Source organism: Cebidichthys violaceus, unplaced genomic scaffold, assembly GCF_023349555.1.
Source record: "Cebidichthys violaceus isolate CVI_PGR_0920_01 unplaced genomic scaffold, fCebVio1.0.p SCAF_3, whole genome shotgun sequence".
Lineage (NCBI taxonomy): Eukaryota > Metazoa > Chordata > Actinopteri > Perciformes > Stichaeidae > Cebidichthys > Cebidichthys violaceus.
In genome coordinates, this window is record NW_027176483.1 from 3526002 (window position 1) to 3548649 (window position 22648).

The 22648-nt window shown below is 37.9% G+C and overlaps 1 long non-coding RNA gene across 3 annotated transcripts in view; it reads right to left on the reverse strand.

Annotated features, from left to right (window-relative positions):
• The window catches only part of LOC137881449 (uncharacterized), a 36918-nt gene that overhangs the window by 6770 nt on the left and 7500 nt on the right, over nucleotides 1-22648 (reverse strand). For 2 of the 3 annotated variants that reach the window (XR_011103861.1, XR_011103863.1), the window contains 3 exons: nucleotides 15100-15307; nucleotides 12118-12194; nucleotides 774-1018 (listed from right to left, as the gene is read on the reverse strand). This is a non-coding gene — a long non-coding RNA (uncharacterized lncRNA). The remainder of the gene's footprint in view (nucleotides 1-773; nucleotides 1019-12117; nucleotides 12195-15099; nucleotides 15308-22648) is intronic. The other variant, XR_011103862.1, reaches the window with a different exon arrangement.

Genomic DNA, 22648 nt, shown 5'->3' on the forward strand with positions numbered 1-22648 from the left:
CCTGATGTGATAATATATATATATATATATATATATATATATATATATATATATATATATATATATATGACCAGGATATTATGATTTAACAAAATCTCTGGATCCAGCTATTTCTGTGACAAAAAAAATTCAAACACTGCTCCAGAATGTGCCGTAATTGTCACCTGCTGTCACGTCAGGTGTGCTGTTTGCACCCAGCGCTCCTCTTCCAAAAACTCTCTACAGCTGAAATGGGAATTCATCAACTTGCATTGTTTCATTTAATTTGAACTCACTTATTCGGCTGCTTTCGAGTTGCAGCTGAATGGTTGAATGGTGGGGTTTTTTTTCTTCTTCTTTTTAAAACGGGTACAAGCAGGTGTGCTTTTAAGCCCAGCTGGAGCAAAAACTTTCTGCATTCAAGGACACGAGCGCGTTGATCATTTTAACAACTGAAACAATTCATTGGCCTCTGAACTGTTCTTGTTGTAACTTGACCCGTCCGTCCCTTTTCTTTGCTCCACCTTTACGTTTGTCTTTCGCATCTATTCTACTTTTTCTGTCCCCTCTGCAGACACAGATGTTATGAAGATCAATACAGCATATTAGCCCCAATTAGTGTAGTTTTTTCAATTTTCAATTCTATTCTACTTTTTGCATTCTAGTTTTCACATACAGTAAGTTCTTGATTCCACAGTAAACACGTTTAGAAATGTTCTGTATGCACACCCTTTTGTTTTCATCTGAAATGATTATGTTTAGTTTCAAAGGGGATTGGACCCATTCTTACTCACAGTCATTTACCTTCCCACACTGGCTTTAGACAGCTTCTGATGCCCGGGGGGGGAGGCCGGGTGTGTCCCGCTCAAACCGGCTGGGGTTGGTCCTACTGGACAAAACAAAGGTGTCCTTTGATCCAAGCTCTCTTGCCGCCCGTCCCACTGCCTCCTCCCTCCCTGCCGGTCCTTCATTGTTCCTTTCTGCTTCATCGGCTGTGTTAGTTCCCACTCTCTTTCCTCTCACAATCATCTTTTAAGTCCTACAAAGACGAAGAAAATAAAGAGAGATTCAGGAGAAAACATGGAGATCACACCCTTTTTAGTGGCATGCATGCACACTATCACACAACTGGGTGCAATCCATGTCAACACTAAGAGAATACTGTACTGCAGTCCAACAGTGAGAAATGAGGTTTTTTTCATATCCTGAAGCAAATATTTAACACATGTATGGAGTTGGGACTGTAATTAATAGAAGAACAGTCTGTGTGAGTGCAGGTAAGAGGAGTACGATGCTTTTGGGGCGGTGCACAAACCGCAGGTGTCCTGCTTTACTCAACCCCTCCGGTCCACAGGACAGACGCCTCACAGTTCCCCTTTACTGGAGAGACGGGTTCTTCATCTGCTGCTATGCTACGCTGAGATACACTCACTCACACACTCACACACACACACACACACTCACACACACACACACACACACACACACACACACACACACACACTCACACACACTCACTCACTCACACACACACTCATACACTCACCCACACACTCACTCACACACTCACTCACTCACACACTCACTCACTCACACACACACACTCATACACTCACCTACTCACACACTCACACACTCACTCACTCACACACTCACTTACTCACTCACACACACACTCACACACTAGCTCACACACTCACACACTCACACACTCACACACTCACACACTCACACACTCACTCACTCACACACTCACTCACTCACACACTCACTCACACACTCACTCACTCACACACACACTCACTCACACACTCACACACTCATACACTCACTCACTCACACACTCACACACTCACACACTAGCTCACACACTCACACACTCACTCACACACTCACACACTCACTCACACACTCACACACTAGCTCACACACTCACTCACACTCTCACTCACACACTCACACACTAGCTCACACACTCACTCACTCACTCACTCACTCACTCACACACTCATACACTAGCTCACACACTCACTCACTCACTCACTCACTCACTCACTCACACACTCACACACTAGCTCACACACTCACTCACACACTCACTCACTCACACACTCACTCACTCACACACTCACTCACACACTCATACACTCACTCACTCACACACTCACACACTAGCTCACACACTCACACACTCACTCACACACTCACACACTAGCTCACACACTCACTCACACTCTCACTCACACACTCACACACTAGCTCACACACTCACTCACTCACTCACTCACTCACTCACTCACACACTCACTCACACACTCAACACATGTAAATGAATGAGAATATATCACATGTGAGACTATACAATGTATGTCAAAAACACACACTGTTTGAGATGCACACAAAAACTCAAATATAGTGAGGTAATGGCATCAGGAATACACAGTAAATGAGAGTCTACACAAACACACAAACACACACTCACTCACTCACTCACTCACTCACTCACTCACACACTCACACACACACACGCACCTACACACCTACACAACTGTGTTGCTTTTGTCTACTTGTGTGGTTTAACTTCTGTTGGTGTCTTCTTAAGCTTTCTAATCTTCTTCTTCTTTATCTTGTGGTTCTTGACACCTGACCCAACACAAATTCCTTGTACACGCATTCCTTTTTGACTAAAGTCTGATTCTGATTTTAAGAATCAACTTGTGAAATTTTCTTATGAAACTGTAACTTAATTTATCTCACATTAGTCCCACAGTTTTTGAATTGGTTGGTGCTTTTTTTTTTTTTTTTCAGCGTTTTCTTGTATTTCATTCATCTCACTCTCCTGTATACATGGTCTTTGCTGCTCTATGAGTTTTACCTTAAAGCACACTGAGTTTTACATGTAAACACAATTGCATTACCTCAATGAAAGAAATGCCAACATGGATGACATGTTACAAAAACAAAGTTGGATAATTCTCTCAGTCTAATTCTCCTCTTTTGCTGCAAGAATTGTCTAAAAAGCGACCCATTTTCATTTTAAAAAGAGTTTGACATCAACCCCCTTCTGCAGCAGCTCTCTGAGTGCAGCTCTGTGCCTTCAGCTGCACACTCAGCCATTTTATGTCTGACATGAGGAGGCTTCACTGAGGCTGCACTGCTTGTGAAAGAAAGCCTTTAGGAACCAGTTCAAACTCCTACATGGAGAAGAAACACGCGTAGACGCCGTAAACGTCTGCGCTAATGACGCTATGCTTCAATTATGCCTCATCAGAAGAACTCGCATGCATGACTGCAGACTCAATGAGTGGTCACAACAAAATGGCCGACCTGCATCTTGAAGGATAACTTATCCATGTTTGAATAAACATCAGGGAGGTCAAAGCAAAGCACAGAGAATCTGATTTCACCTGCATTTGTAGCTTTTGTCTGTTTTAACGTTTGTTTTGAAGGATTATTGTGAAGAACAATATTTTTTTTGGTGCATTAGAAAAGTATGATGATCAAATAAAGCCGGTCAGGCATTTAAAACTGCCTCTTTTTTTCACAACAGTTGTGAAATAATATTTTAAATGTGGTATTTATTAAATGAGTTTTACTTTTCCTTTCTTTGTTTTCATGTTTGTTGAAGAAAGATTTGACTTTCTCAAAGTTATAATAGTTTAAAAAAAAATCTAATTTAGTTTGTACACTCTTAAAATGATTCAAATGCATTTAATGTACAGTGATTTTGTCCAGCAGGTAAGGACTCTGCCAGTGAACGTCTTCTCTGTTAGCTGTGATGATCTTTTTCAACAAAAAGAAACTTCTAAAAGTGTCTTCAGAGAGACTGACTTATGTGACTTATGACGGTGAAGCTGCTGCTGTTGAATGACTGGATACACATCATGTGGGAGACACTGATAAATGACATTTTTTGGCATCGAAACAATTTCATTTAAAAGTATTCAATCAAATCAATCAGCAGCTTCAATCCACAAATGCTGACCGTAGTAGCTTTTAAAAAAAAATCCATGAGAATTAAAAAAAATATTGTACTGGAAGAGCTTATCGTTACCTCTCTTTGTTTTCATCCGTGGTCAAACATGCTTTATGACGGGCAAAGATGTGTCTCTAGCTGACAGATTCAAATTTGAATTTGTCTTTATTTTCCCACAATTGGGCAAGTTTGAAGCATTTAATGTGAAACAGTCACAGTAGTCAGCACCCACTCTGAAAATGTATCAAGTAAAATACAGTTTTCTCTAAAATTAAAGTATTTGTAAAGCTGTAAAGTTTAAAAAATCATTAAGAAGAAGAGAATCATTGAATTTAACACCAGTTATATATGAACATCACCTGAATCGACTTGCTACATAAGGTGGTGAGACAATTAAAAAAAAGACAAGAGAAATTATCGTCATCCAATTAAGGATCATGTGAGAGTATTTTTTTTTATCTGTAAACGTTTGACTTCACATCAATCGGCAGCGTCTCAGCGATGTAATGTGTGTCCAAAAATAACCCCGTTGATGTAACAGACGGACAAATATTGTTTGTAAAAGCAAGAAAAACATCTGGCCATATCTGCACAGACACACACACACACACACACATCCAGAAGTTTATAAGTGCATGAACACCCCCCCCCACACACACACACACACACACACACACACACACACACAACGACATGCAGGCTCTCTCTCTCTGTATCATTCAAACACACACACACACACACACACACACACACACACACACACACACACACACGACGGTCCATTAAAATTGTTTACCGTACCAACATGAGAGTTGGAGAAAGAGTGCTGCACAGCTGCAGGTCAGGAGGAAGTTTGAGACGGAGTAAGACTGTTGTTGATCAAAAGTTATTTTTCTTTTGTTTCTTTTGTCTCTGAATTAACTGAATGATGAGTTGAATTAAATAGATGGATTGACAAAAAGGGAATTGATTGAAATTATTTGTATATTTGGAAAATCTTTTCCTTATTTGCTTTTAATTTGTACTCTTTTATAGTATAAAGTAGTGTATTCAGTCAAGTGAAGTTCTATTTCTAAAGCCCAGTATCACAAGTATCTGCTCAACTCAGACACTCGATGTGTGACTCTTTCCTGTCTCAGAGTTGTTTACCTTCACGATCTGTGAGGTGAACTTTTACTTGGATGACGGCTACAAAGACACATTTGCTGTGATTATTATTATAATCATTTCACTGTATTGACAAACCAGCTGATTGAGTGAACCCGCCTGGATGCAGATATATAGATCTTAAGTCTTTTTGTCTGAGAGAATCCTTTTAAAATGCTGCTGTACAGTGTCAGTGACATTATATTGATATTTTCTTTGATACATTTTGAATCAAAATAATAGATATTGTTTTATATATAAATCTCAAACAGCTTCCTCCCTGATCTTCGCTCTTTTCTTTCCCACCTCTACAACAGAGAAGATAGAAGGGCTTAAAACACAGAAAAAGGTTAAAACACCATAAAATAAACCTTTCAGCAAACATTTTCCTTCCAAGTTAAACTACTTCTAGAGTCAAAATGTACACTTGACTTTGAGAACGTATCTTTAAACAAGTTTTTTAAGAAGTCTACAGACTTTTATTGCCTTTATGTGTGTGTCAGCATTCACAAACTGCTGTGATACTGTGTTGGTCTCGGTTAGATGAAACACACACATTTACATTCACTATAAACCCACACATTTGTTACGTTTGGTTACACAGTTGTGTGTGTGTCTGACTAATATCATAATTGCAGATTATTGCAGATTATTCCTACATTTCTGGGACACGTCATCAATATTACACATGTTTGGACTGTAAAAGACAATACAGAACTGATCATGACTCTGCTATCATTGAAGGGTTGAAGGAAAATAAAGTCTAATTTATCACTCACTTTAGACAATATGTATCAAAATAAATGAACGGTTTGTATTTGATGAAACATTGTGAATTATATTGCTTTACCAGTGATCTTGACAAAGAGTTTGTTCAATTTAGTCCACACACACACACACACACACACGCACACACACACACGCTGACATTTTAAAAAAAGATTTTGTTTGCTGTTTTGGAATCAAACAAATATGTGCTTTCATATATTAAAGTGTATTTAAAGTTGCAAACATGTTGTTGCATGTTGAAAAGGAAGAAACTCTGCAGACATTGTTTTTGTGCATTATTCAATTAGCTGTATAATAAAAGCTAACAAAAGCTCCACTGATATTAAACATATGATGTAATCAACACAGTCTGCTGTAAATGTTTTCACATCTTTTCTATATTTCACTCCCTAACGTGTGACATGACTGATTGTGCTAAAAAAAAAACAACAACACTGATGAAGATAGTTTCCTAAAATATCGGAGTGCTGCTTCCTCTTTTCCTTCCTCACACTAACTGATGTGCTGTTTGTGAAAATATGGAAAGATGAATGAAAATGAGTGAGAAAACAAAAGCCGTGGGCTAAATGAATGTGTCTGTTTGCCCCAGTGATAAACACACACAAAGTGATTCTTAAGGTTGTTAGTTGAATTTAGTTTTTTAACTGGATTTCTCACTGTTTTTTTAAATTTGTTTAAACATCTTTTTCTTTCATTAACCATGTCAGATTAAAGGACATATTTAGCAGTAAAACCGTTTAGCTGCATGTAGAAATCAGCTGTCCATATTAATGATACTTTCTTTAGTTTTATCACATTTTGAGCTCTCCACAGATGCAAAAACTTTAAATCTGTAACTGTACAAAATGTAACGTGTCATGATGATGTGGAAAGACATCTAAGACTGACTGATATTTACTTTTTATATTAATAACTGAAACTATGTATTGAACAGGTTTGAAATAGATTGTTTTTCTCTCTCTATAGAATCAATTTCAGCTTCTTCATTGTTCTATGAAACAGAAAACAAACATATGTCATTCTCAAAATTCCTATCACAACTCACAACTCGAAGGAGAGAGAATAAAAGGATTAAAACACCCCAAAATAAACAGATGAGAACTGTCTTTCACATTCAACTGCTTCTGAAGTAAAAATGTTCAAAAAACCCAGTGAAAATGTAACCTCCAGTGTGTTTGAAAGCAGCGTGTACTGCTAAAAATAAAATATAGTAAAATATTCCCTTAATTCACTTACTCTCTCCACAATTCACACAGTAAAACCGAAACTCTAAATGTTGAAAACAGATGAATAACTAATTGTTTGAATGAAAATAGTGAAATGAAAAATACATTTCCCATGCTCTAATCCTGTGTCCTTCATGTATCTCTTGTTTGAGTGTTTTAATATCAAAATCACTCTTTTCTTCTTCCTGACGGGACGGTTACATAAATGTATTCAATCAAATGTGACGTGGGGGGACTAGCCCAACATGTAAATCACCACACTTGACCTTTAGCTATACAGTGTTGGTAGCAGTGTTCCCAGTGAGAGGCGTTCATGTGTGTTTGCTTTGTTTACACTCCCAAAGACTGTGGTTGTTGTCTAATATTCATGCAACCTGATCCAACACACAGAGAGGTGTGTGTGTGTGTGTGTGTGTGTGTGTGTGTGTGTGTGTGTGTGTGTCTGTGTGGAGGTAAACAGTTCATCACAAAACTGAAACTAAAGATGCTCTAACTGCCATTTCGCTGTGACTTTAAGAAGACAGAATTATACAAACTTAGTCCGTCAACGCCTTTTGAACTTTTCTGTTAAATAGCTGACAATTAACAGTGAGTGTTTGATGTGACTTAAAGGGATAACTGGCCACTTAAAGTCTTCTTTCTCTCCCTGAAGAAGTGGATGACGGCATAGATTTGGCGAGGATTTTCTAATAATAGTAATTTCTAAACTCTCTTTTAGTTTCCTTCATGCCATTATGATAGATAACGTTGTACTGGCATCTTTGCCGCAAAAAGTGCTGTTCTTTACCGTCTTATCATCTCTAATCTAATCTAAAGCCCTGAGTCGTGTTTGCAACAACCTCGACCTTTATGTTGCAGCTCACTCAGATCTTCTCTCATCTGGACCGTCAGAGAAACTAAGAGGACGAAGAAGTGAGAAAAATCAACCTGAAACAATCAAGAGATCATCTGAAGGAGGGAGGAGAGACGTGTGATGTGTTATTAAATATTCAGTATGTCAGCAGCAGCAGATATGACTTAACTGTGTAATCATGTTTATGTTGGTCCCACAGTTCAACATCCGGCAAGGAAATAGAAACAGAACATAAATGGAACCGATTCATTCCATTCTTCAACATGTTAAGACTTCCAGCACATAAGAAATGTCAGAAAAAGGTTGTTGGATCCACGCTTCAAAACAACTCGGACCGAGGACGAAACATTCAAGTTAAGTGGACGTTTGAAAATGTAGAGGTTAATTATGACTTCTTAATGTTTATTTTTTTAAATGTTTATATCATTTTTTTGAATCTGTTACTGCATGATCCAGACTTTTAGTTTTAAAGTTTCAGTGAGAAACTTGAGATAAATAATCACATTATTAAAATGAGAGCACTTTGAATCACCACACGTGTATTTCAGGCTCCGGATCAGACTTGACACTTTGCTTTCAATCTGTGGGCTTCGGTTGTGGAGACACGGCAGTGAATCCTTTTAAAAATAATACTTCAGAAGTAACAACAACACTAATGTTTTCATGTGGTGTCTGATACACGAGGAAAACTGCTTTGTACACAAAGTAATTTGGACGATTAAACTTTTAATTGTGTTTTCTAAAATGCAGAACCTTTCTTTGCTCTCCACAGAAGAAAATCCATATCTGTCTTACATACTGTACATATTAATATCTATTGCATTTTATTATGCTCACATTAAAAAAATGAAGGCGTTTCTAAAAAGGCACACTGATTCAGGGTTTTCATAAAATGTTTTTTCATTGTATTTTGTGTCCTAAAAGAAAATTCCACTCTTTATATTTGGGGTGTTGACACCAGTTTCAGAGCCAGATGTTCAATAAATAACCTCAAAACACATAAAAACCAAAAGACAAATTCAATAGTGATTAATAATAACTTTAAATGAGCTTCACATGGATTTATCAAAATGTTAAAGAGCAAAATGAAATTGCTCAATGGAAAATTTAAATCTCATCCAAAAGAGCGTTAATTCAGTTTTTAGAAGTAGATGATCAGTAAAACACGGCAGTATAACTTTCTTATTTAGACTGCAATAAATGATAAATGTTTGCGTTCATAAATATTATTTACCTAAAAACATAAGTGGGGTGAAAAAAGGCAAATAAATGATGAAAACATGTTTACAATAAACAATTTGAACAAGACTGTTTATTAATAACTGCACTGTGTGTGTGTGTGTGTGTGTGTGTGTGTGTGTGTGTGTGTGTGCGTGTGTGTGTGTCAGTCAGTGCATAAAGATCAAGAAGAAAAAAAAAGTGTGTGTGAGTCAGAGAGTGTTAACAAGAGTGCGTCAGCATACGAGTGAGAATTTAGTTGTGAAATTGTGTATTCCTGACGATTGTGTGTGAGATTGTGTGTGAGATTGTGAGATTGTGTGAGTGTGCGCATGTCACCGTATGTGTTTTTTTTGTACATACGTGTGTATGTGTGTGTGTGTGTCCATTTACAGTTAAGACAAAGTGAGGAACAGAGTTTGGAGTCACTTTCGATTCAACTTGTTCATGAAAGGCTCTTGTTGAATATTTAAAAAGAATAACTATAAAGTCATTCAAATAATTTAAGGTATAACGTATAAACAGTTTCAGTTTTTCTTTATAGTTTGAATTGACTAAATTAAAAGTCAAGTGAAACAACTTAATTAGAAGTTGTTTGTTGCATCGACGGTTCAGAAACACTTGGACTTGAAGTAATAGCCGCAAACCGAACAAACTATTCTTAGTCCTAAACGTACTTATATGTTTATACGTGTATTCTTATAAGCCTGTCTAATGATGCTTTGACTAACAGCGCACGACAAATATATCCCAGAAAATACATTCAACCATCTGACGTGTGTGTGTGTGTGTGTGTGTGCGCAAATATGATGAATGTGAAATAGACTATTATCTATTTATATTTGAAAGTGTGTGTCTGAATTAAATGGGCTGCTGTGATGCTTTACTCACCTACGTCTACAGAGCCACAGAGGCAGCTCTCACACCACTGATGACGTCCGGACACACACTGCTGTGTGTGTTTTATCTCTCTGTATAAGTGTGTGTGTGTGTGCGTGTGTGTGTGTGTGTGTGTGTGTTCTGCGTCAGGGGTCACAGAGTTACTTACCTCTTACCAAACCTTCCCTTCCCTGCTTCCCACTTTCCTGAATCATTTTCCAACACCGCCTATGGGGCGAGCCAGCTGCTTTCTTTTGACTCATACACCTAAAACGTGTGTGTGTGTGTGTGTGTGTGTGTGTGTGTGTGTGTGTGTGCGTGTGTGTGTGTGTGTGTGCGAAGGTGAAATACCAAGTACATGGGTCACATTCAAAGTCAATATATACAGTACATCTGGGGTAAAAGTATGGAGAGATGCTGTCATAACCAGGAGGGGGGAGTCTGCGTCAGGACATCCTGGCAGAGAACTGGAACCTCCGATCCAAACTGACATGGCATTTTGCCCTCCGGTAGCGCACACATATACACGCACACACACACACACACACACACACACACACACACACACACACATACTGCACGACACTTCCGTCCGGAAATGTGCCGCCACCACACCACACCATGCCACCACTTGATATTTTGGTGCAGAGCTCAGCAAAATAACAGGTACGCCCGTTTCCATGCTTTGCTGTAAAATATCGACTTTCGTGTGAAAAAAATTAAGAATCAGCTCCTGATTCTAAATTGTCAAATTAGTTGTTACATCCTTCTGTCTTTCACCACAAAGATATAAAACAGTTCAAATAACTGTATCCACTGTTGATCCACTGTAAGTTATTTTCATACAAAGGGAGCAAATAATAAAGCCTCAATTAGGAATATTCTGAACGGAGATATTAGTGTCTGGGGGTTCATTTGGTCTTTTTAACTTATACATGAAACCATAAACACGAGAAGAACTACAGACGCTACATGATATTTAGTTAGTGATATTTCATTTATACTTTGGTGTGTTCAAATAAACATTTGTACATGAAGTGCCCAGTGTCATCGATGTAAAAATGTGTTTCTTTTTTTAGGATAAACAATATTTGGTTACTTGTCATTTAAGCTCCTAACTTGTGGTTGCCTATGAAACTCTCCTGGTTGAATAGTGAGCAGAAACAAGGAGCAACTCCATTGAAAACATTGGATTCATTGATAAAAAGTCAAAGGTACCAGACAATAGATGAGCTGTATGAGATAACCACAAGGAGCACTGCAGCAAAAAACACTGATACCAATCAATCCTGTACAATCATCAGTTTAAATCTATTCACTTTCAAAAATTCTCAATCAATTTTTTTATCAATCCGTCAAGAAAATTGTTGAATATGTTATAACTCTCATTCATGCCTTCTTCTGGCATCGTCTACACAGCAACTACTAATGAGGCTCATGGGTACTGTAGTATTTCTTTTGAATACTGGGATGCTAGTTAGAAAAAGCGGACAGAAAACAATGTGTTGTTAAATCTACAATCATTTTATCATCTGTGGGAGATCATCGTGCTTCTGTGATGAGTAACATTGCAGTTATTCTTAAAGGTAAACTTTTAAAACAAAAAGTTAGTTTGTAACTTAGTTTGTAACTGCATAGATCAGGGGTCGGAGACCTTTTTGATATGAATAAAATCTCCAACGGATATGTAATTTATGTTTCATTCGTATAGGTAACACAAACATAAAACAAATCATTTAAAAAATATTTTTTCCCCATAACCCTACCAACCTTCGACCAATCGTGTTCATCGGCAATAAACGCAACAAATTCTGCAAACAAGGCAATAAGCCAATCAGAGGCAAAGTAGGGCGGGTCTTCGTTTAATGTGGGTGGAGAAAAGAAACAGTCAAAATACCGTAAATAACAAGCCCTGCAACTGACAATGGCCGTGAACGAGAGGGCAAAAAAACTCTCTTGCACACGTATTGCTCTTGTGCCATTGGTTAAGCTACTGCGTGGAAAACATTCTCTTATTATCTGTCGTACATGAAGCTCTATTGTCATCATACCTGCAGTCGAGGTAAGAAAACACAGACCGTCGCGTGTTGTCGTTGCTTCAATGCTGTGGAACTGCATCCGCTAAGTCCTGTGAAAACAAAAAAGAAAAAGAAACATGACACATTTTATGAAAATGAAAAAAATATTTTTTGCAATTTTTGAATTTCTAATTTATCGTACATATTATCAAGTCTAACATTCCATGTACATGTACTAAATACTGCCTCATGCTTAAAAACTGTTTTTTTAAATATTTTTGATTTTGGTTTCAAAACTCGTTGGCACCCACTGTGAGAAATCAATGAATTCTATAATAATGTCAAAGAACGTTGAACATGCTGCTGGAGGTGGTGAAACATTTTGCATATCTTCTTATTTTCCATTAGTGTGACAAGATGATAGAACCTTGCAGCGTTTATTAGGGCAGAAACAGGACATGGACTCAGAGTGAATTAAGCTTACGTGGGCGGTGAACTCTGTGAACCAAGAAGCATTGAGATTGGAACCATCAACAAAGCTCAACCTGCTTTTTCAGCGCAAAGAGTTCAATCACATTATCTGCTGCAGTAAAATATGCTGCTGATGTTTGTGAATGAAACAGGCTGAAGAGGAGATTAACTCACTTTACTAGGAAATACAATTTGGCATTGATTTGTATTAGGGTTTTTTCTCTAAAAGTATAAAAAAAACTGACAACTCTATTTCTTTAAACAAAGTTCTATGAGTGCAAATCAATGTCAATTTACTTTCTGACAGTGTGGTGGACCCAGTCACCATTGCGTCACTAAATTCAGTTGGTTACACTCTTTGGATTGGACTGATATCACTCCCGACCCAGTAGCTAGGTGGCGGTATAAAGGTGGTTTGCAATCCGCCACTAAACACTAGTCCACTACATCTCAGAGGTACATATTGTACTTTTTACTCCACTACATCTCAATGGTAAATGTTGTACTTTTTACTCCACTACATCTCAGGGGTAAATGTTGTACTTTTTACTCCACTACATCTCAATGGTAAATATTGTACTTTTTACTTCACTACATCTCAGAGGTACATATTGTACTTTTTACTCCACTACATCTCGCAGTTTAATATTGTACTTTTTACACCACTACATCTCAATGGTAAATATTGTACTTTTTACTCCACTACATCTCAATGGTAAATATTGTACTTTTTACTCCACTACATCTCGAAGTTAAATATTGTACTTTTTACTTCACTACATCTCAATGGTAAATATTGTACTTTTTACTCCACTGCATCTCAAAGTTAAATATTGTACTTTTATTCCATTACATCCCAGAGGTAAATATTGTACTTTTTACTCCACTACATCTCAATGGTAAATATTGTACTTTTTACTCCACTACATCTCAGAGGTAAATATTATACTTTTTACTCCACTAAATCTCAATGGTAAATATTGTACTTTTTACTCCACTACATCTCAGAGGTACATATTGTACTTTTTACTCCACTACATCTCAATGGTAAATATTGTACATTTTACTCCACTACATCTCAGAGGTACATATTGTACTTTTTACTCCACTACATCTCGAACTTAAATATTGTACTTTTTACTCCACTACATCTCGAACTTAAATATTGTAGTTTTTACTTCACTACATCTCAGAGGTAAATATTGTACTTTTTACTCCACTACATCTCAATGGTAAATATTGTACTTTTTACTCCACTACATCTCAGGGATAAATGTTGTACTTTTTACTCCACTACATCTCAGGGGTAAATATTGTACTTTTTACTTCACTACATCTCAATGGTAAATATTGTACTTTTTACTCCACTACATCTCAGAGGTACATATTGTACTTTTTACTCCACTACATCTCGAAGTTAAATATTGTACTTTTTACTTCACTACATCTCAATGGTAAATATTGTACTTTTTACTCCACTACATCTCAGAGGTACATATTGTACTTTTTACTCCACTACATCTCGAAGTTAAATATTGTACTTTTTACTCCACTACATCTCAGAGGTACATATTGTACTTTTTACTCCACTACATCTCGAAGTTAAATATTATACTTTTTACTTCACTACATCTCAATGGTAAATATTGTACTTTTTACTCCACTACATCTCGAAGTTAAATATTGTACTTTTTACTTCACTACACCTCAATGGTAAATATTGTACTTTTTACTCCACTGCATCTCGAAGTTAAATATTGTACTTTTATTCCACTACATCTCAGAGGTAAATATTGTACTTTTTACTCCACTACATCTCAATGGTAAATATTGTACTTTTTACTCCACTACATCTCAGAGATAAATATTGTACTTTTTACTCCACTACATCTCAGAGGTAAATATTATACTTTTTACTCCACTACATCTCAATGGTAAATATTGTACTTTTTACTTCACTACACCTCAATGGTAAATATTGTACTTTTTACTCCACTACATCTCAGAGGTAAATATTGTACTTTTTACTTTTTACTTTTAGAGAACAACAACAAAACAGAATAACCAACAGTCAAATAAAGAAAATGCTAGTCATTTCCACACCATCATTTTTCATGTTTTCAAAACAAGGGCTCCGGGAATTTATCAGATAAAACATTGTATATCCTCTAAATGTATCTCGATTCAACACTTAAAGTTTAGTAACCTGCTACATCAACAGAAAATCCATTATTCTGTAAATTTGACTTGTGATGAAAGTACCCATGCCTTATCTAGAAGCAGAGTTAACAACATTTTGGGAACATGTCCTCTGGTTGATGATGTCCAATCTCCAGAAAAGTTTTAACACATTTAAAACATTTCTTCTTCTGTCTTTGTGTCTCTTTTTTGTATTTTGTGATTGTCACATTTTTAACATTTAACATGTTTCTATGAAAATGTTTTTTTTGAAGGTGGAGACTAAAGTCTGTGTGTCACATTTAGTCAGCCACATCACATGTGTGTATCTAAGTGAGACCTTCCACAGGGGAAGAGTGGATGTACCTTAATCCTACAACATGATGGGGGGGAAGGTTGAGGGGGGAGAAGCAGATGCACAGGTTGGAGAGGAGGAGGAGAAAGCAGTGACGAAGAAGAGGGAGAAGACAAGAGAAAAGTCCTCGAGGTGGAGAGGAGGAGGAGGAAGAGGAGAACTCATCAGCCGGGTTTCAGTCAGTCAGGATTTCCCCTCAGTCAATCCTCACCTCGGGCCCTGAGAGAGTCGGAGTGAATGAGAGAGGAGGATAAAGATGGAGTGAGGGGGAGAGACAGATGAGAGAGGAGGGGAGAGAGAATAATCACAAGTGAGGCAGAAACTTAGAGACAGGGGAAGAGACAAGGGATGAGGAGAAGAACATTTGGGGGGTGAAAGACAAAAGGAAAGCAAGAAATTATTTAAAAAATATCCAAGCATGATGAAGACGAATGGATCAGATGAGAGTGATTCTCACACCGATGCATCAAAGAACATGGATTGGTCAGTGTCAATAAGCTGTAAACTATGACGCTCTTCGTACTCCTCAAGTGTCGGTTTTGCACATCTCAGTGACGACGTGTCAACATTTGTTCGTATATGCATAGTCTTTTCAAAATAAACTTCCCGCAGGAAGTTAGGTGTAGGCAACAAAACGACTAAGTCATGTGTAGGAAAAACCGAACTAACTTCTACTGCAGGCAGGCAGTTCTCAGAAGCGAATGCGCTGTAATTCGTAGATATCTCACAAAATCAATTTGTATATAATCCTGAACCAGGAAGTATGAAGGCCGCAAAAGACCACACAAAGCGGGCGGCAGGAGAGGTGGATGGGTCAAACAAAAAATTGGTCTTTCAACCAGAAGACCGTTAATTGCACCCCGTGTGAAACGAGACGTCAACCATGATGTATTTGTCACATAACTTCCTTAATTAAGTAATGGCACTTCCGTAGTTATCTTAAACCAAACCACAATCTTTTGATAAATATAACTAAGTGGTTTTATTGCCTAAACCAAACTAAGTTGTTTCATGTGAAGACGGAAGTTCATTTGAAAAGACAGTGTGCATGTAAAGAGCAGAAATTGACAGGCATTGCTGGACTTTCGTAAGAAAAAGCATTAAAAATGAGGAGGTACTTTCCGTAACATATCATACAAACTGTTGTATGATGATACGTTGCTTCCCAAATTGCTGAGGGTGAATGCGTTGCATACTCACACTAAATGGTCGTTGGTGTCTGACACTGAAGCTGCGTTAATCAACTCACGGGGGGGGGGGGGGGGGGGTGAGAACGGGTTGGTTGCAGTTGGTACTATAGTGCATTTCTTCTACTTCATCACTTCAGCTTCTTGTATGTTCTATGTTACTGCAAAAGCAAGTCAATGTAAATACTTCTCTATAAAGTCGTTTTTATTGTTAGTGGCGGAGTCCGCCATTTTGGATTTTGATTGCCTATTGTGATGACCCCTCCCTTCCACTAGGGGTCTGTGTCCTGGCTCTACGTTGTCTTTCAGGGTGTTGATCGTCAGCTGATGAGCCACACCTGAGCCAGGTGTGGTTCCAGCTATGACATCTCCACACCTGAACTTGGATCTCTCTCTTCTTTGGCTGACACGGCTGCTGTTTTGTTTTGTTTGCTTCACACATTTTCGCACATGCTGACATCACTGATTACTGACTCTCCGTGCTGGTTTTGTTTAGTTAATGCATTCTTTAAATAGATATGCTTATCACTCGTCTGGTCTCCCGTTTATGTTGCAACCTTTGAGCCGGGCTGGAACATGAGAGATTTGCAAGAAATGAATGGAGGTGCGTGATGGGTGATATGAAGAAATGATGGAATTATCTAACTGATATCAGTGTTACTGTCACTCTTTACAGCCTGTCAGAGCTGTTTCTACTTTACTTTATTTTCTATTTTATTCTTTTTATGTTCCTTACTTTGTTACTGCTAAATGCAAACACAATATTTCTACTGCAGCTGCTTCACATTAAAGGAATTAAAAACAAAACAAAACACGATGTTGGCTTCTACTGTGACGCATACACACAAAACATGTATTTGAAAACAGCTCATTTAAAAAATGTGTTGACAAAAAACGAGACAATGGGCATTTTGGGCATTTCTTCGTCTTGCGGATCGCTTGATACTTTTCAAGGGAGTGTTGTAAGAAGGAGCAGCCACAGTGAGCCGTTAGATGAGGAGCTGCAGGCTGCACACCTCCGATTCCTCAGCGAGTGACCAACTTCACTGTTCAGCCGTTCACTACTCATCATGTCGCTGTTGCATTTATTTTTCCACAGACTTCTGCATTAAAGTTGCGTGAAGTGGTTTGGCTGCACTGTAAACCGACACACCAGTTGCTCTTATTTCTGACAAAGCAGCTGCTTACAGAGTGATGAAGCATTAAACTGGGCTTGTTGTTACCATGGTAACCATGGGTTTCACCAAATAAACCAGGTCGTTTGTTTTTTTTGTTTTTTTTCAAGATAATTCATGTTTTTTCTTAATCTCAACAAAAGTTTCTTTTCAGCCTGATAAACCTTATTCTATACTCCCAGGAGGTTTGATACCACTGCTTTCACATTTGGTGATGTAAGCACTTCCTGTATTTATGATGTGTTTTATGTTCACGGCTTGTTTGCATGACTTTTTATTAAAAAAATGTACCATCTGGATGAACACACAGATTTGAGTCCAGCTCAGGTCTGGCTTTGCAAACATTTTTTTCAGATCGTCAGACATCATGACAATAAAATGTGTCATATGTAGCGTTCATACATTTAGCCCTGGAGGAGGATACCACTTTAAAGTGTCAGTTCACCCAAATTCAAATCTCTAGCCATGCAGATGTTTTATTATTATTTGTTCAGCCTTTGAGATGTCAGTGTTTGTGATTTCTGACTCCATGCTTGCCGATAACAATGGAGGTGAATGGGATTTTGTTTCTCCTGGAGCAATGAAAATATTAAAAATAAAAATAATCAGCATCAAAGAGGGCTTCCAGTGTACAATGCTCTATTTAATCTGGGTTGCCCAAAGAATAATTGTGAACAATCGTACAGTAATGTTGATTTTCCTATTATTATTATGAGTAATCAATGCTGCGAGCAACACAAACACAATTCCATTTACCTCCATTGTATAATGCGGTGGAGAACCCAAAACTCCCTGCATGACTAGATACCACTAAGTGAGACTGAGGAGAGTCGGTACTGAAACTAAACAGAAGAGATCAAACTGATAGAACTGATAGAAATTTGCCCAAAAAAAGCGAAATGCTACATTTTCATCACCAGCAGGTTTTCTGATCCAAACTAAACTGAAACTCAGTCAAGTACGCGAGTTTACAGAAGCCCAACATTTAACTTGTCATTATGAGCAAAATGCTGTCCAGAAAAACTGCCGGAAAATATTAACTATCAGCATTTTACGTTGAAGTAAAGTGTTTTGCTGTTGTTCAATAAATCTGTGTAGTTTTAAGTCTCATTTAAAACAATGATTTATTTGATGTTTTTCAAATTAAGGAGAGTCTGAACTGGGCTTGTGCAGCAACTTATATCTTGTATTTTGTTGGGGTTTAAGATTCATATTTCCTATTGCCTCACTGCTCAGATCAGAAAAGATTTCAAACATGATTTGATATGTGGCATTAGATATCACCTGCAAACCACTGACGCCTACTGGTAATCTACGTCTTCTCGTGTTTGTTCCTCACTTGAAGTAAGGTATTCATTCATGTAACTCGTTTCAGCTCTTTGCATGTTGGACCACAACAACTTAAAAATAGCTTTTAAGCAGTACGGCAGAAACACGATGTATTCATCAGCAGATATTATCCAAAGTCACCAAACTCCAGAGTCTGTTCCTGCTGGTTGACATGAGAGTCAGTTGATCAAACAGCAAAAAGCCGTGTAAGAAACGTCTACCGTATCTGTTCCAACATCATCAGGCTCAGTTATCAGCAGACAATGCAAAGACAATGGAGGGACGGACTGCAGACAAACACACACACACACACACACACACACACACACACACACATTCACTGTGACATCTTAGAAATGTAAACTTTGGTGTGTAAAACAAAACAAAAAATCATTTTGACCACTATGACTGACGGAAAGAAATAGGAGTGTGTAGATGAACGGAAGTATGTTGCGCATCACATGTTTTCCTGAGTGTGTGTGTGTGTGTGTGTGTGTGTGTGTGTGTGTGTGTGTGTGTGTGTGTGTGTGTGTGTGTGTGTGTGTCATCTTGTGTGCAGGCCCACAGTTTGGTCATATAAAACGTTGCTCAGCTAAAAATAAATAAAGGTTTCGGAGAGAGGAGTGAAAACCATTGTACACTGTGAGTCACGACTAGGAGTGGTGGTGACGATACACCAACCCCCCCCACCCAAACACCACCACCACCACCCTCACCAACACACACACACACACACACACACACACACAGTCACACTTTCTCCTCTCCTCCCCATTCAAATGCTGACAGAGAGAGTACCGGTTCTCAACACCAAGAGATCAAGACCTCCAGAAACTCCAAAAGACTTAGCTCAACACACACACACACACACACACACACACACACACACACACACACACACACACACACACACACAGAGACAACCTAAAACCAAGAAGAAGGCAGACTATAATAGCCAGTCACAAGACAAACAGTAGACAAAAATATATTAAAAAGTCTTTGGATTTTCAACATCTGCATTTTACAGAAAAGCGTTCCTTCCTGTGTTTACCCCGTTATTGTAAATCTGACGCCACTTTTATGCCACTTAACAGGATTCATAACATTATTAAAAAATAAATTGATAAACTGTTAAATAAAATAGCATAACATTTTGGTGTTGTTTTGTTTCAATTTATGACATTAACCACAGGAAAAAATAAGTGCAGTGTGATTGTATGGGAAGGTACGGCAGCGTAGCACATTCATAAAAAAAGGGACAAATCTCTGAAACACAGATGATGTTCTGTAAGTGTGAAGAAGTTCATTGCACACATCACTTCTTCACAAGGTTGTCATGTGACAAACTTTGCTTCGTAGTCTAGGTCTGGACGAGTAAAATTGTTAAAGGTTTGGCGACTAATATTAAACGGGTGATGTTTGTTTTACTCCCTGGAGAGAAAACAAACTCGTCAGTTACCTCAACTGACTAAAATCTCAATTCGCCCCAGGTTTGGTTAATGTTAGACTCATGAAAAAATGTCAAGCTCTGTGACTAAAACCCTCCACTCCAGAGCTTGTCCTCCTCCAGTTTTTAAAGGACTCATTTTCTGATTTAATAGGGAAATACCACTTGCACAAAGAACTCATTTATTACTCAGTTATTCCTGTTCTTTTGGACGAATCAGTATATATTTCTATGCACATCTCAAACTAGAATGTGGGGCTTTTTGCGCATTCTTTTTTTTTCTTTTTACATTCTCCATCTTTAACCCTCCTGTTATGTTCGTTTCTTAGGTACAGCAATGATGTTCACGGGTCAAATTGACCCGGTGCATGTTTAATCATCCAAAAGTGGTCAGAAACCAAAAAATCCTAATAAATATAGTTTGTACCTCATCACCAACTCCATTACTAACAATTCAATCAGTATTTAGTGGAATGGAGTTGTTCACCCCTCCATAGATCATAGTTCAATTAGGATAGCTCACTCGTTTTCATGAAAAATACATGTTCAAACATTTTTTAGGTACTTTGGAAAAACCTAGATATAAATTGCATTAGTTTACCATAACATGCATTTATTTCTAAATGTTTTGTACATTTTGAAACTTTCTTTTTTTCATGGGGTGATGTAGATAAATAGAGATGAGACGCCTCTGCTGTTCGGGGTCATATTGACCCGCTCACTCAAAATCAAGCCAAATGAATACAAAAGGATTTGTATTGAAAATATTGATTTATGTTTATTTATAGTGTTAAGAAACAGACATTTATAAAAATTAACAAGAGATGAGCACAATGAACGAGGTGTGTGTGTGTGTGTCTGTGTGTGTGTGTGTGTGTGTGTGTGTGTGTGTCTGTGTATCTGTACCTACACAGCACACGAGTGACATGTCGTCACGGTGTGCTTTGTTCAAATACATTTTGTCTTTATAATATTTTCGGCAGACAGTCTTGGCTGATGTGTATTGGGTGAGGATGACCACTGTATTTCACAATTTTGTACACAAATGTCTCACTTGGAGGAACAAGTATATCAGTTTCCTCATCTGATGGTTCATAATCAGTACCATCATAATCTGAATTGACCTCAAGATGGTCTTCATCTTCAGACACATCCTCCTCTATTTCACCGTCGTGATCAAGGATGTGCTCCAGAGCCTCCAGAGCCTCATCCTTTGTTTCTGTTGCTCATGTTGTCCTACAGTATTCTGCTGTGTTGTTTGCATCTGCAGAGTGTAATGTTGGTAGGACTCCCAAGCAACCCTCCCCTGCTAAGTGTGGGCGGAGTTTTCTCCGTAAATAAAAGGTTCCTGTCAAAGTCAAATTAGTATCTGTATTTCTCGCACAGTGTGTGTGTGTGTGTGTGTGAGAAATGGGGTGAAACATGGTGGGAGGGAGTAAGAAATACATTGTCTCACGTTTTCAAAGGAAGAAATGGTCTAAACTTGACACTTCTGATCCCTTATAACCTCCATTTTCACTGCCGGGTCAAATTGACCCGAACATCATCTTTATATAAACCTGCAGGGGGTTGTTGCAAGTGCATGATATTTTTTCATATTTTTTTTAAACGTCGGTTACACTAATTAAAGCAAGCACAGAATGTTTCATACAGAAAAAGTACTTTAAAATATTTTTTCTAGATTTTCAAACTTTGAAACGGGTCAATTTGACCCAGAACATAACAGGAGGGTTAATGTCCTTTCTGCCAATTTTTGCAAATGTGTAAACATTTGTATGTCTGTTCTGTAAAAACAGTTCTCCAATGTACGTGTTGTTTTTCTCCAAAATAAAACTATAAACTTCAAACACCAATTTAAGAAAAATGCCTCCGCCAGCTGCAGAAAGCTTGTATTCAGATTAATGCTTGACTTCACACAATCAAACTTGTTATACCTCACTTATAATTGTTCTAATCAAGATTGACTTCATAGATATAAAGTGAATTTTACGTCTACATGGACAGCATTTTTTGGTTCATTTTCTATACTTGATGTTTAGGATACAAAAATATGCCCTTTCTCTTCTTGCAAATATATATATTTTTTTCAAACTGAATTTAATTAGTTAAACTGAATGACTTTCAAGACTGTCAAAGTGCTGACTGGCTAACATCAGCACCCCATCCAATTCAAACGAGGTGAATCTGCTGAGTGGTGGTGATTTTCAGTTTATGTGAGGGGAGTCAATCAGGAGTACGTCCAGATGTGATTTATTCACCGTTCCAGCCTCATCACATAAGCCCAACTTCAAAAAAAGTGGTGCCAATCAAACGCATCGAGTTACCTCGTGTATTTATGTCCGAATTTGAACCTTGAACTCACTGCAAAGATCACTGGCATGAACGTATGGTCTGATGAAATATATTCAGCAGTCTCTGTTCT